Genomic DNA, 12,972 nt, shown 5'->3' on the forward strand with positions numbered 1-12,972 from the left:
GAAGACTAACTTACCAACCTTCCCAAATGAGGTATTTTATATGGAGAAGTGGCTGAGCAGAGGGAAAAGATCCCCTCTCTCTTGGTGTGAATTCTAACCCACAACAACCTCACCTCACCATCCATTAGACTAAGGCAGAGTTTTTCCAGATTTGGAGATGAGAGAAAAGTTTAACTCTCACTTGAAAACTTTTCTTGACTTTTAAACTAAGTGCTATATATATAATGTTTAGTAGCAAAAGTCTCTTTTTCAGTGTGCATGCGTGCATGCGTGCGTGTGTGTGTGTGTAAAGCAACATGGATAGAATTCAAAACTAGGAGTTGGGTGAAGAAAGGAAGAATCACAATAAGATGCAGAGCATAATACTACCTCCGTTAATGCACACATAACAATATTTTTTTTGCTAGATTACATTTAGACAGAAAGATATATATATATCAAGCACTTTAGAATGTTTGCTATGGGAGAATGGAAGTCAAGGTAAATACAAATTTTTAAAAAGGAGCTTCTTATAGACTATTATGATAGTGTGCCATGCTCTAAAGAGTCTATGTAAATTAACTCTTGACTCATGGAGTCTAAAATTAAAAAAATATTTTTATCATTAGAAATATACAGACAGCATTTTCTCAGTCTCAAAAAATGCTTCTTGATTTACCACATCTTTGGGATGAGTGATATTTTTTCATGAATTTGAGGACCAAATGGAAAGTTATCAAACCAGTAATATAGGACATGATGAAAATGGACATTAAACCAAAATATCAGTAATTTAGTACAGAGCTTTTAAAATACAAAAGATTTGCTCAAAAAGGGCAGTAGGGGGAAGAGCCTAAAAATGACATTTTTTAAAAATTAACAAAGCATGCCAATTCAACTGTATAAGTAAAGTATTAAAACCATGAGATCATAGAATTGAATTGCCACAAGGTACATCATTAAAATAAACATTTTTCTGACAAAAATTTGCAACTTTAGTAATACAATAGTTTACTTCAGCAAACACTTAAAGGAATGTAGTTTCTTTTTCTTTTTTCAAAGCGCAAAAGTGATTTTACTTTTATTTCCTTCATGTTAAGCCTATCATGAAATTTCACAGTGATTCCTGGGGAGGGGCCAGATGGAGGGTGGTGTGAACGCTCATTGGGGCTGCGGCCCTGATGCCCAGTGTGGCCTAGGCAGGGCCTTTCTACTGGGGCAGGTAGGTAATGTCCTCCGGGGCCTCCAGCTTGCACAACTCCATCAGGATGTAGCCCACAGTGGCAAGCGAGTTGGCCATCAGCTCAGCAGCCTTGGAATCACCCTCTGCAGAGATGATGGTGACCACTGTCTGCTGCATAGCTTTTTCCACCACAACTCTGGTCCTCTCTGCATCCTATGAGCCACCTATTTGGCTTGACAGCTTCTGTGATCTCCCCAAAAGTCAGATGTGTCAAAGACGCATCATCTGGGATGAGCCTAAAAGTTGCTGCTCACCCCATAAAGTCATCATTCATCTGCCTGGAGACCAGTTCTCCTGGGTGATTAGTTCTTCAGCATCCAAGCAAGCCACTACCTACTTTAGGATTTCTCCAGGGATGTTTGGCAGTACTCATTCATCATAGTCCTCTCCAATGCTGGTGAGGGTGCTGGGAAGCTGGCTGGCGACCTGCTAGGCAAGCATCGCAGGATGATGTTGACATTTGGTAAGTCTTTGCTGCCAGGGATTATTGGCATGTTATGTGGTCAGGAGTGGCAAAGAGAATTAGTTTTTGTACCCAAGGGATGAGAAAATGAGTCCTTTTCCCTCTCATGATGTCCTGCGTAGCACGGAAGCCATGAAAGATGACAGCTCTGTGCCCAGTGTCCGTGTTATACACGATTGAGTTCACCACGCCTCCAGCAACAGCTAAGGCTAGGGCCAACTTGCTGATGGATTCAAGCACTTTGGCAGTCTTGTCTGCTGCTGCTGGCCAGGCTCATACCTACTTCCACTCTCACCCTCACATGGACTTCTCAACCCCTGTAGCTTGTGAAAACAAATATTCACAGGTTCAGAAATGTAAGTCAACAATCCTTGAAACTATTACTATTAAAACAAATCTTTCAATATTGCAAGAGAGCTCATTGTTCACAAACATACTTAGAAGCTCAACTTTATTTTGACAAGATGCAGGATAAGTCTACAATTAACTTAAATTTTATGGTGTGTTGTATGCGAATGTTCACTAAGCTTTTCTTCGACTCTAACAAGATGGCATGTCTAGTTGAATATTTTGTCTTCTCAAAGCACCCATTCAACTGTCTTCCAGTTCTTTTCAAGGGTTTCCATTATACTGCTAATTAGGTTTTGTAGCCTTTGGCTTCACTTACATTTTCTGGCCAAGACTGAATTTAAAAATATGGACACTCCTCAAGGAAAATGTTATCAGGCCTGTGATTTCTCTAGTGGGTGCTCTGAGTCAGCCATTTACCAAGACCGTCAAGTATTAGGATTTTGGAATTTTACGTTTTGGCCGGATGGACACTGGGAAATATGCTGCTAGACCGAGTTAAAGTGTTTTGAAGTCAAGGATTTTGTTGCCTTTTCTTTGCGTTCCCCATGTGAAATGCAGATATATAATAAATATCATGTATATACTGATATTGTTCCTCCTACTCTCATTGAACTCTGTAGCAAAACCAAGAGGGAATGTGAACAGCAAATAAATACCGTCACGTGTCTTTAAAGATGGGGATATGTTCTGAGAAATGCATCGTTAGGCGATTGCTTTGTGGGGACATCATAGGGTACAATTACACAGACCTCGATGGCATAATCTATTGCACACCTAATATCTATGTGAATTCTGCCATCACACATGCAGTTGTCATTGACTGAGATGCCATTATCCAGCACCTAACTGTCATGTTACAAGTTATTGCTCAGACCCATATCTTGGATTTTACGTTTTTCTTGTTCATGTTGTTATTATCTGAAGTATTTCTGGATTTTATTTTAACCCCATAACCAAACTTTTATGAATCCTAACTGTATCTATTCCAAGTTGGTGAGCAAATAGTTACTTACCAGGGAAAAATATTAAGTGCTGATATGCCAATAATACCAATCTCTGAGCTTAGAAAAGCAAATTTAGGGGTCTCCCTGGTGGTGCAAGGGGTTAAGCACTGCACTATGAAGCAATCCACAGCCTCTGCAGCACAAGTTTGATCCCTGGCTCGCCAGGGAGCAACCCACATGGTGCAGCAGACCTCTCCTGTCTCTCCCACTGCTCCTCTCAGCAGTATATTTCAGTCAGTCTGCCTGTTCTGTTCCCCACTCTGTCTCTGGTGAATCCTCTCAACTCCTGCATCTCTGGCCTGTACCCCAGCTTTTGTATGCATAAATAAATAAATCTTAAAAAAAAGAAAAGCAAATTCAGATTGCACACTCCAATAAGATTGTAATAAGAGATACCATTTAATTGACTTCTGTCATAGCTATAAGGAAAAAAAATCTGATAAGGGGTCCTTCTACATAGTTTTCTATTAATGTTTGCATTTATATCTTATTGGGGTTGATTCATCTGGGTGAGATGAGCCTTCTAAAAGGGGAGATTTTGACATATAGGGGCAATCTTCTGCTTTCAACATGGAACCTCAGAAGGAAAAGTTATGGAACATTAACCCAAGGTGATGAAGGCATTCCCTTGACATTCATGCCAAGAATGACTTATGTTTCTCCTAAAATCTGCCCACCTTGCTACTTGAGCCACTGTGTGGGTATAAGGTGCCTAAGGTGTCATGGAAAAGACGTGAGCTTGGAATTTGGTACTGCGTCCCTTCTCTATGTGAATGGTGTCTAGAGACACTTAGGATGTGGGTATTCATAGGCAGACAGCATTTTCTCTCTTTGAGGAAGTCTTTGCATGTGTAGAGGTGTGGGGGTGTATGTAAATAAGTGTATACAACATAAAGAGGGTGTGTGTGTGTGTGTGTGTATTTAGGAACATGAATAGAGCAGCTGACAGGTAGCTATAGACTAGGATTTGAATGCTGTCGATGAAAATTTTCCCTCATCTGGCCCATCTAAATATTCCCTTTATGGGCTCTGTTAATACTCGTGGTGCCTAAAATCCTGACAGTTATTCATGCTTTTAATTAAGTTATAGACTGACGGATACCTCTGTCAGAGACCTCTATCAGCATACAAATGTTTGAGGGTAGTTAATATATTAAATAATATGCCACAGTAACTTGCTCTTAGTTTATGGAATTTGCCAGAAACAGCTAGACTATTTAGAAATAGAAAACTGGAATAGTAAGTTTTGATGGGGTGTTCTTGGGTGGTGGTTGAGGAGGAATCAGGAAAGGTCTGAATCTGGGAGGCTCTAGGTTTTGCAATCTGTTTCATTGAGCATTTGAAAAGGATAACTTGAACAGTTAAGAGCATCAAAAGGTTGTAGGCATGGAAAGCAGAGAAAAGGGAATCTGTTTTTCAAAAGATGAACAAAATGCTTATGTCACAAATTTTCTGAAACCTGGTTCCATCTCTCTTTAGTTTAATTGCACTTAGGTCTAGACAGGTCTATATATAACAAAATAGTTTTGTGTCTACATATTAAAGTCTCCTAGCCAATATGTACATCTGGAGTACTTGTGCATGACTATCCTGAGATACAAGGCTGTAGGTCTCATTATTATAAATTGTGACACTACAGTGTTGAGCAATAAGTAATTAATTTTGAGTAAATGAAATGAAAGAAAACAGAAAGTCAAGTTACTGTATAATGGGGCAAGGTGGTGAAACAGTGTAAGTAAAGGGACAAGTTAACCAAACATCCAGGTGAAGTTGGATGGATAGAAGAGTAACCTACTTGAATAATGTGCTGAGCTACTAGGATAATAATTCATTGAAACTGAGCAGCACTGATTTGCAAAGCAGGGATGTCTTTCTTTCTTTCCTTTTGAGGAAAGAGATTTTATTTCCATACTGCAGGTGGCAGCATTGCTGGCCACAATCCCTGCTTAGCCATGGCTGACTGAGTTTTTGTGATGAATCTGCCAAGGCAGAAATGCTTGTTTGCATTACAGGAGACTGCAGCTTTTTAGAATTTCATTAAGAAGAGAAAGACCACTCTTATTGCTATTACAATCATTTTACATTTTCAGTATGTCTCTAGAGTAGACAAATACACAAGCACTGTTATGAGTTCCTGGGTGGCTATTTCAAAAGCCAAGGAAAGAATTTGTTAAATCTTGCCTATAGTGAAAATAAATCTATTGCTTTTAATTGTATTTACAAAAGAATATTAGTAGCTACATCTTGGTGAGATTGGAGTCTGGAAACAGTCATTGTGTTGGGTTATAACCTCACTCTTTGTTTTCAGTTCGAGAAGTTGTTCTTTTGTATATTTTTATTTTCTTCATTCTGTTTATCTGTTGAATAATGCCTTATTAAGCAGTAATAATTGGTAAGTTCCCACCATGTTTTCAGTTTTGTGCAGAACATATAAGTTTTGAGATTATGAGCTCCTGAAATAGCCATTTTATCTTAATTATGGTGTACTCCCAATATGGACAGAACACATGTAAAAACAGTGCTATTTAATATTTACTCAGTGCTTATTCTGTACTAGCCATTGTTCCAAATGCTTTATATTTGTTATTACATTAAATTCTCATCACAATGCTTTGAAGAATGTACTACTACTATCTCCATTTTATAAATGAGGAAATGGAGACATAAGGAGAATAGCCTCTAGTATATGAGTAATCAGGATATGAGAATCTGCATGGTTTTTGGTTTGGTATCCCTTAGAATGCTGTTTGAGTGAGGTCCTTAAAAGCTTAAACAAAGCAGTATTTCTGGGGGTTGTCAAATTCATAGAAATAGAGAGTAGAATGGGATCAGCCAGGCACTGGAAAATGGTAGGAACGAGGAGTTGTTTAATGGATATAGAATTTTAGTTTGTAAGATGAAAAATTTCTGGCAATTTTCTGTATATTAATGTGATACATTTAAAATTTCTGAACTGTACACTCAAAAGTGACTAAGATGTTAAATTTTATGTTATGCTTTTACTACAATTAAAAATTTAAAAGAAACTTGTCTAAGGAAAACACATAGACGTCACATGTTGTCATTATGTAGTGAGTTCAGTTTGTAGTTAATGAAAATTTCATTTGAGACTCTTTGCCTATTAAAATCATATTTATTGGACCAGCAAGCAAAGTAGTCTGTTTGCTTGTATTTCTTTATGTTCCTAACAATGTATTTTAAAAAATATATATTCATTCAAATTACCAAAAGCCCTTGAAAATAAGTTACTGATAAACTTTTCAAAAATAGTGATAAAAACACATTAAGTTTACCATTTTAACAATTTTAAGTGTATGTTAAATAATGTTAAATATCTTCACATTTTAGTGCAACAAATATCTAGAAATTTTTCATCTTGCTATACTGAAATTCCATACCCATTAAAAAATAATTCTGTCCCAAAGCTCCTCTGGTCTTTGGCAACCACCTTTCTATTTTGTGTTTTATGATTCTGACTACTCAGATACTTAATATGAATGGAATCTTATATATGATCTTAATATTATCGTTTTGTGACTGCTTTATTTCACCTACTGCAATGTCATTGTGGCATATGACAGGATTTCCTTTTTAAAGTTGCATAATATTCCATTGTATATATAGAGTCATGTGTTGCTTAATGTCGTCTCAGTTAACAATGGGCTATATCTATGATAATAGTTCCAAAACTACAATTTATAACCTAGGTGTGTGGTAGGCTATATAATTGAGATTTTTTAAATTGTACTCTGACATTCACACAAAGATGAAATTTAATGATGCTTTTCTCAGAACATATCTCTGATATTGTGGTGCAAGACTGTGCACTTTATTTTCTTTAATCCATTCATTTATTGATTTACATATGTGTTGCTCTCATTTCTTGGCTGCTGTCAATAATGCTGAGATGAACATGGGTGTGTTGATACCTTTTTGAGATCCTGTTTTGAATTCTTTTGGACATAGATCCAGAAATGGCATTAGTGGATCATATGGTAATTCTGTTTTTAGTTTTTTGAGAAACTTCCATGCTGTCTCCCTAATGACTGTATTATTGATATTGCCAACAACAGTATACAAAGGCTCTATTTTTTCTGCCTCCTCGTCAACACTTGTTATTTTCTGTGCTTTTGATAGTGAGCATCCTTATAGGTATGAGATGGTATCTCAATATGGTTTTGATTTGTATTTTTGTTATGATAAGTGATGTTGGGCATCTTTTCATATGCTTGTTGGATATTTATATATCTCCTTTGGAGAATTTTCTATTCAATGCCTTTGTCCATTTTTAATTTGGGTTGTTTTTTGGTTGTTGATTTAAATTCCTTACATATTCTAGAATTATCAGATATATGCTTTGCAAATATTTGCTTCCATTTTGTAGGTTTCCTTTTAACTCTGTAGGCTGGTTCCTTTAACAAGAAGAAGTTTTTAAGTCTGATGTAGTCCCATTTGTCTCTTTTTAGCTTTTGTTGTCTGTGCTTTTGGTGTCACGTCAAATAAATCATTGTCAAATACAACTTCCCAAAACTTCCCCCTATATTTACTTCTAGTTTTAGGTCTTACATTTACATCTTTAATCCATTTTGAGTTAATTTTTTTTATATGGTGTAAGGTAAGGGTCCAACCTCATTCATCTGCTTATGGATATCCAGTTTTACACACACCTTTGTCCTTGTCCCATTGTGTAGCCTTGATCCCTCGTCAAAAATCATCTGGTCAGGGCTTCTCCAGTGGCGCAGCAGGTTGAGTGCAGTTCTTGAAGCTGTCCACAGCCTCTGCAGCACTGGTTCGAGTCCTGGCCGGCAAGGAAGATACCCACATGGCACAGCAGGCCTCTCCTGTCTTGCCTGCTGCTCCCCTCAGCAGTGTTTTCAGTCATTCTGCCTGTTCTGCTCCCTGCTCTGTCTCTGGTGAATACTGTCACCCTCCCATACCTCTGGCCTATACCCTAGTGCTTGTATAAATAAATAAAATCTTAAAAAAAAAATCATCTGGTCATGTGAACAAAAGTTTGTTTCTGGGGACTCAGTTCTATTCCATCAGACTAGAATTCTGTCTTTATACCACATCTTTATTACTTAATTATGAGCTTTGTAGTAATTTTTTTCCAGTGAAATATTTCAGTTTATAGAGCTATCTTTGAGTAACATATTTTTAAAATATCATGAAAATGCATGACATATTCATTGGTCTCAATGATATAGGATGTTTTGAAATCAGGAAGTTTGAGTCTTCCAACTCTGTTTTTCTTTTCCAAGATTATTTTGACTACTAAAGTTTCCTCAAGATTCATTATGAAGTTTAGGATAGTTCTATTTCTGAAAAAAAAAAAAAAAAAAAAAAAAAAAAAAAAAATGCCACTGGGAATTTGATAGGGATTGCATTAAATCTTTAGTTTGCTTTGGATACTATGGATATTTAGTAAACAGTTTTAAATGGAAAAGGAAAGTGTTAATCCAGGCATAATATGCTGATTTATTATGTACCTCTTATTCATAAATTTTACCATAAATATAGTGCAATAGAAAAATCCTAGGCTTTGTAGAAGACTTAAATTTAAATAATTATTTTGCTCTGTAACTTCATGCAAATTACACAGTGTCTCTGAGCCAAGGGTTTCTTATCTTTAATGAAGATAATAATCCTACGTGCCTCCTTGTTTTTTGAATGGATTGAATGATTTTCATGGCAAGAGAACACTTATGAATATTAACTATACTTATGAAATTATCAATACTATTACTGCTTTACATTTTTTTTTAAAGATTTATTTATTTATTTATACAAGCACTGGATACAGTCAGAAGCGCGGGAGGGTGAGAGAATTCACCAGAGCCAGAGCGGGGAGCAGAACAGGCAGACGGACGAAACACACTGCTGAGGGGAAGCAGCGGGCGCGGCAGGAGAAGTTTGCACACCATGTGGGACCCTCGCCAGCAGCTGGGGATCATACTGGCGCTGCAGAGGCTGTGGGCAGCTTCGCAGCCCAGCGCTCAAGGGCTGTGCCACCAGGGGAGGCCCAATGCTTTACATTTATATGACAAATCGTAGAGGAAGTATATGCTTTAGTCAGAGTAGATTATCTTAGCTTGTGGTCTAGAAGGCAAGAGTAATTCTTGTTTTGTTTTTGTATATATATATAATGTAAAAACACAAACAACAAATTTTGGGGTGTTTTGGTGCTACTGACAATGACAATTGACATAGTCATGAATAATATTCCAAAACATCAAAGGACAGTTTTTACTTAGGAAATCGATATAGCTGTAGTTTGACTCTTATATGTTATTCAATCCAAAAAGATATTAGGGATAAGCCCTATTAGAGACATGGAATATTTAAAAAGTAGAAGTTCTTTCTTCTTTTCTTATTGTTTTGTTAATCCCATCACTTTGAGATCTAGCATATATAATCGTTAACATTCAGGGACACACTGCAGCTCAGTTCTTTATGTGCAAACTTTTTTACATAGTTGAACTCAAACTGTACATATAATTTGGCATCATATTTTTTTATACTTAAAACCATATTGTAGGCATTTTTCTAGTCTCAAACTTTCCATGAAGTCATATTAATGGCTGAATAATCAATGTTGTTTGTAGAATAGAACAATCAATAAATTGTTTGAATTTTGTTAATTGCTTAATGTTAGGCTTTCAATATTATTAGATTTTTAGCATTAATACTAAGATTTTGTTGTGTATGGTGGAACCACTGATCCAGATGCAACTTTTTTCTTTTTTTTTTTAGGAGAATGAGCCAGACTTTCTGGGTTTAAGAACTATGTTTCCTATAGGAATTTTTAGTCAAAACAATTGCCAAAAAGCATATGGCATTCTTTCTGAAATTCAACAGGGACTTCATGAACTCTCTGAAATACCTGTAACTTTTGGGCCTTTAAGTTTCTTTTGTGAAGATGGGAGCAGCAGGTGGTATTTCCCCGCTTCCTCTTATTAAAACCATCACTGAGTTGTCATTTCAGCAACATCTTAACAAATGAAAATCCTCCTCTGAGTCAATAGTAATTATAGGAATTTATCACAATTGCCAATCAAGGTGTTCTGAAGAGACTCATCTTTCTTGTTAAATTAGCTTTCACTGCACGCAAACAGTGAGTTATCTTTAGGAAATCAATTGCTGGGAAATTACAGCTTTCATGGAGTGATATAACCTTGCCAACTGTCTTGTTATACATAATTTTTCTACCAAGAAATTCAGCTGCGCTCATATAACTTATTTTTGGGGATCATACTTCAATGCAGGAAACGTGGGGAAGTCAAGTTGTAAAAACCCAGGAAGGGGGAAGAGGTAAAGACCTTGGGAATGTTCCAAGAACTTGTAGCCAATTAAACCATCACCCCAGGAAAGGTCAGTAGACTGGGGCTTGTCATCACAAAAGACTTTGATCCAGTGGATTTGGGGAAAAAAATCAGTCATGGGTAACAGATGTTACTGGCTACTCTGCATACCTACACTAGAAGAAACTTTAGTTATCAGGTACTTTGGTTATCAGATACTTTGAGCTTTTTAAAAAAGCAAATACATAAAAGGTCTTTCTGAAAAGTCTTGTTGATGTGGGATAATCAGGGATCATTTCTTGCAGCAGTTGGAGAAAGTTCATTTTAACATTTAATCCCTGATGCAGGTTTCCATACCAAATGTTGGCACATTGATGCTATAACAAGATGGTAATTAATATGCAATTAACCCAGAATTACTAGGGAATTAACATATGATTTTTAATTGAACTTGACTAAGCAATTTTTATATTTATTGGCAATAGCCAGTGTAGTTCCTCCTGGAACATTTGTGAATGCACTATACTATGCTAATGGTCATGAAAATCAGAAAAAAATCCCAGACTCTCACATTAGTATGATCCAACCAAAGCATAGCATGTGTATACAGTGGATATGTTTTGGGAGGTTAGTATTTATGTGATGGTACTGTGTTAAGCACTTATTCCATACTTCCCATTGTCTTATTTAATCCTCTACTCAACACCATGAGGTCAGAATATCATTGTTCCCATTTTACAGATCAGGAAACTGAAACACTTGCCCAAGGCCACAAAGCTAAGAGATGAACAGAAGAAAGATTTGAATCTAGACAGTGAATTCCTGAGTCCACGTTCAATGCCTCTTCCCTTACTTGGTTCTCTAGTAGAGTTCCTAGAAGGCTATGCACTGATAATCATACCTGAAAGCACAACTCCTTCATTATCATAGTTTATTGGGTTTTTCTAAATAGTCTATTAGGTTTTTCTAGAGAATATCAGGATCTATTTCTCTGTATAGAAACTTGGTCTCTCTTTGGTAGGTGGATAAATGCAAGCTCTGGAGAGGAGATTGCAAGGGCTTCAATCTTTTTTTTTTTTTTTCTACAAACACTTGTTTTATTTCAGATGAGTCACTTAACATTCCTAGATTCATTTGCTAAATTTTCTATTTAAAAATAAACTTGCATCAGATGAAGACTATGATTCCTTCCAGAAATGGGATTTTTAATTCTATAGAATTAATCATTTTAGACACATTTCTGAATTATCATGTAGTTACAAGACTCTATAACATACTTTTAAATATGTGAATTAGGACAGAAAACCTGGTTAAGATCCATGATGATGTTATTGCCAAAAAGTCTCCTAGACTTGCTCACATAGAGAGACTGCCAGTGTACACAGTAATTTTTGGGAGCTAGAAAAGTCACCCACAAGTTGGGCACAGCCCCTTGGCCGTGTGGCTTGGCATCAGATTGTGTGAAAAAGATTCTCCTTCCTGTGGGAACTGCCCGCGAGCCAGTGCAGAGCCTTGGTGAACGCTCCTTGTGCTAGATGGAGGTCAGCCCCCCCTTCTGCTTAGTAACACACCCTTGTATGTAAACAGTCTGCACAGTTCTGAGCCTGAATGAGTCAAAGACTGTGGTTGAAGGAAGCAGCGCAGGTAGATACAGGGTTAAGTTTTCTCTACCGGCGAGGGTGGCCTTCTCTCTGCAGAGTGAAATTGAGATGTCTCTCTGATTCTGTTTCTCATGTTTATAGGCTGCGGCTTCTGATGTATGTCAGGAGTGCTAATACTTGTTGGTTCCACGGGTTGATAGACTGGAGAGATAGTGTAAGGGCATAAAATCAACCTGCCATTCTTAGTTTCTCTCTTTGATCTAGCTATGAATTTAACGGCTGAAATAGGCCAGCTCCTGTCTGGAGAGGCTGCTGGGGGAACCCTGCTCTGAGAAATCGTGCCCTTGTGCTAATTCAGGCTGCATCTGAACCAATCAAAACTAGGGTAATACGCATCTGGAGTTAGTATCTTTTCTCTCAGAATGGGAAGGGTGAGAATCTTGGAAGCTGCAGCCTTTGAATCAGAGCCCAAGGCCAAACACAATTTGATGGCTCTTTCCCTGCCCTTGGAGTCCCCTGGAGCCCCCAGTCACAAATCTATAGAAGGCGGCAGTTCTTTACCCTGAAGGGGCCTTGGAGCATCCTCCAGTTGTTCTGTGCAAGCTTCTGTCATTGCTGGAAGCAAATGGTACCCTCTTGGCCCCCAAGGCTTAAAGGTACAGGGCCTCTGCGCATCTTGGAAGCTGGTGGAGACAGGGCTGGCCGATGAGTATTCAGCAAAGAAACCAACTGATATACATTTAAAAGGGAAGTATAATTCTTTTTCTCTTATACTCATTTGCTATCACAAAACAACATAAAATGAAATAACAAATGAAAAATGTGACCTGTGGCCTCCATCTCTTACACAACCACTATTTTCACCATTATACATGGACTTCCAGTTCTGTTCTGATATCTAAGTATTTACACCATTATAAATCAGAGTTGCAATTTATAATATATTAGGTGAAGAAGCAGAACACTGAATGTCTTCTCATATTTCTTCTTCATATATTTGTTTCTCAATTTTAATAACTGGATACTATTT

General features: G+C 37.2%; 1 pseudogene; it reads right to left on the minus strand.

The window, feature by feature from the left end:
* Positions 1 to 1,189: 1,189 nt before the first annotated feature.
* Positions 1,190 to 12,555, minus strand: LOC119258222 (prohibitin 1-like; annotated as a pseudogene).
* Positions 12,556 to 12,972: the final 417 nt, after the last annotated feature.

This window comes from Talpa occidentalis, unplaced genomic scaffold (assembly GCF_014898055.3).
Source record: "Talpa occidentalis isolate TD23 unplaced genomic scaffold, MPIMG_talOcc4v2.1 talOcc4.4, whole genome shotgun sequence".
NCBI classification, from domain to species: Eukaryota; Metazoa; Chordata; class Mammalia; order Eulipotyphla; family Talpidae; genus Talpa; species Talpa occidentalis.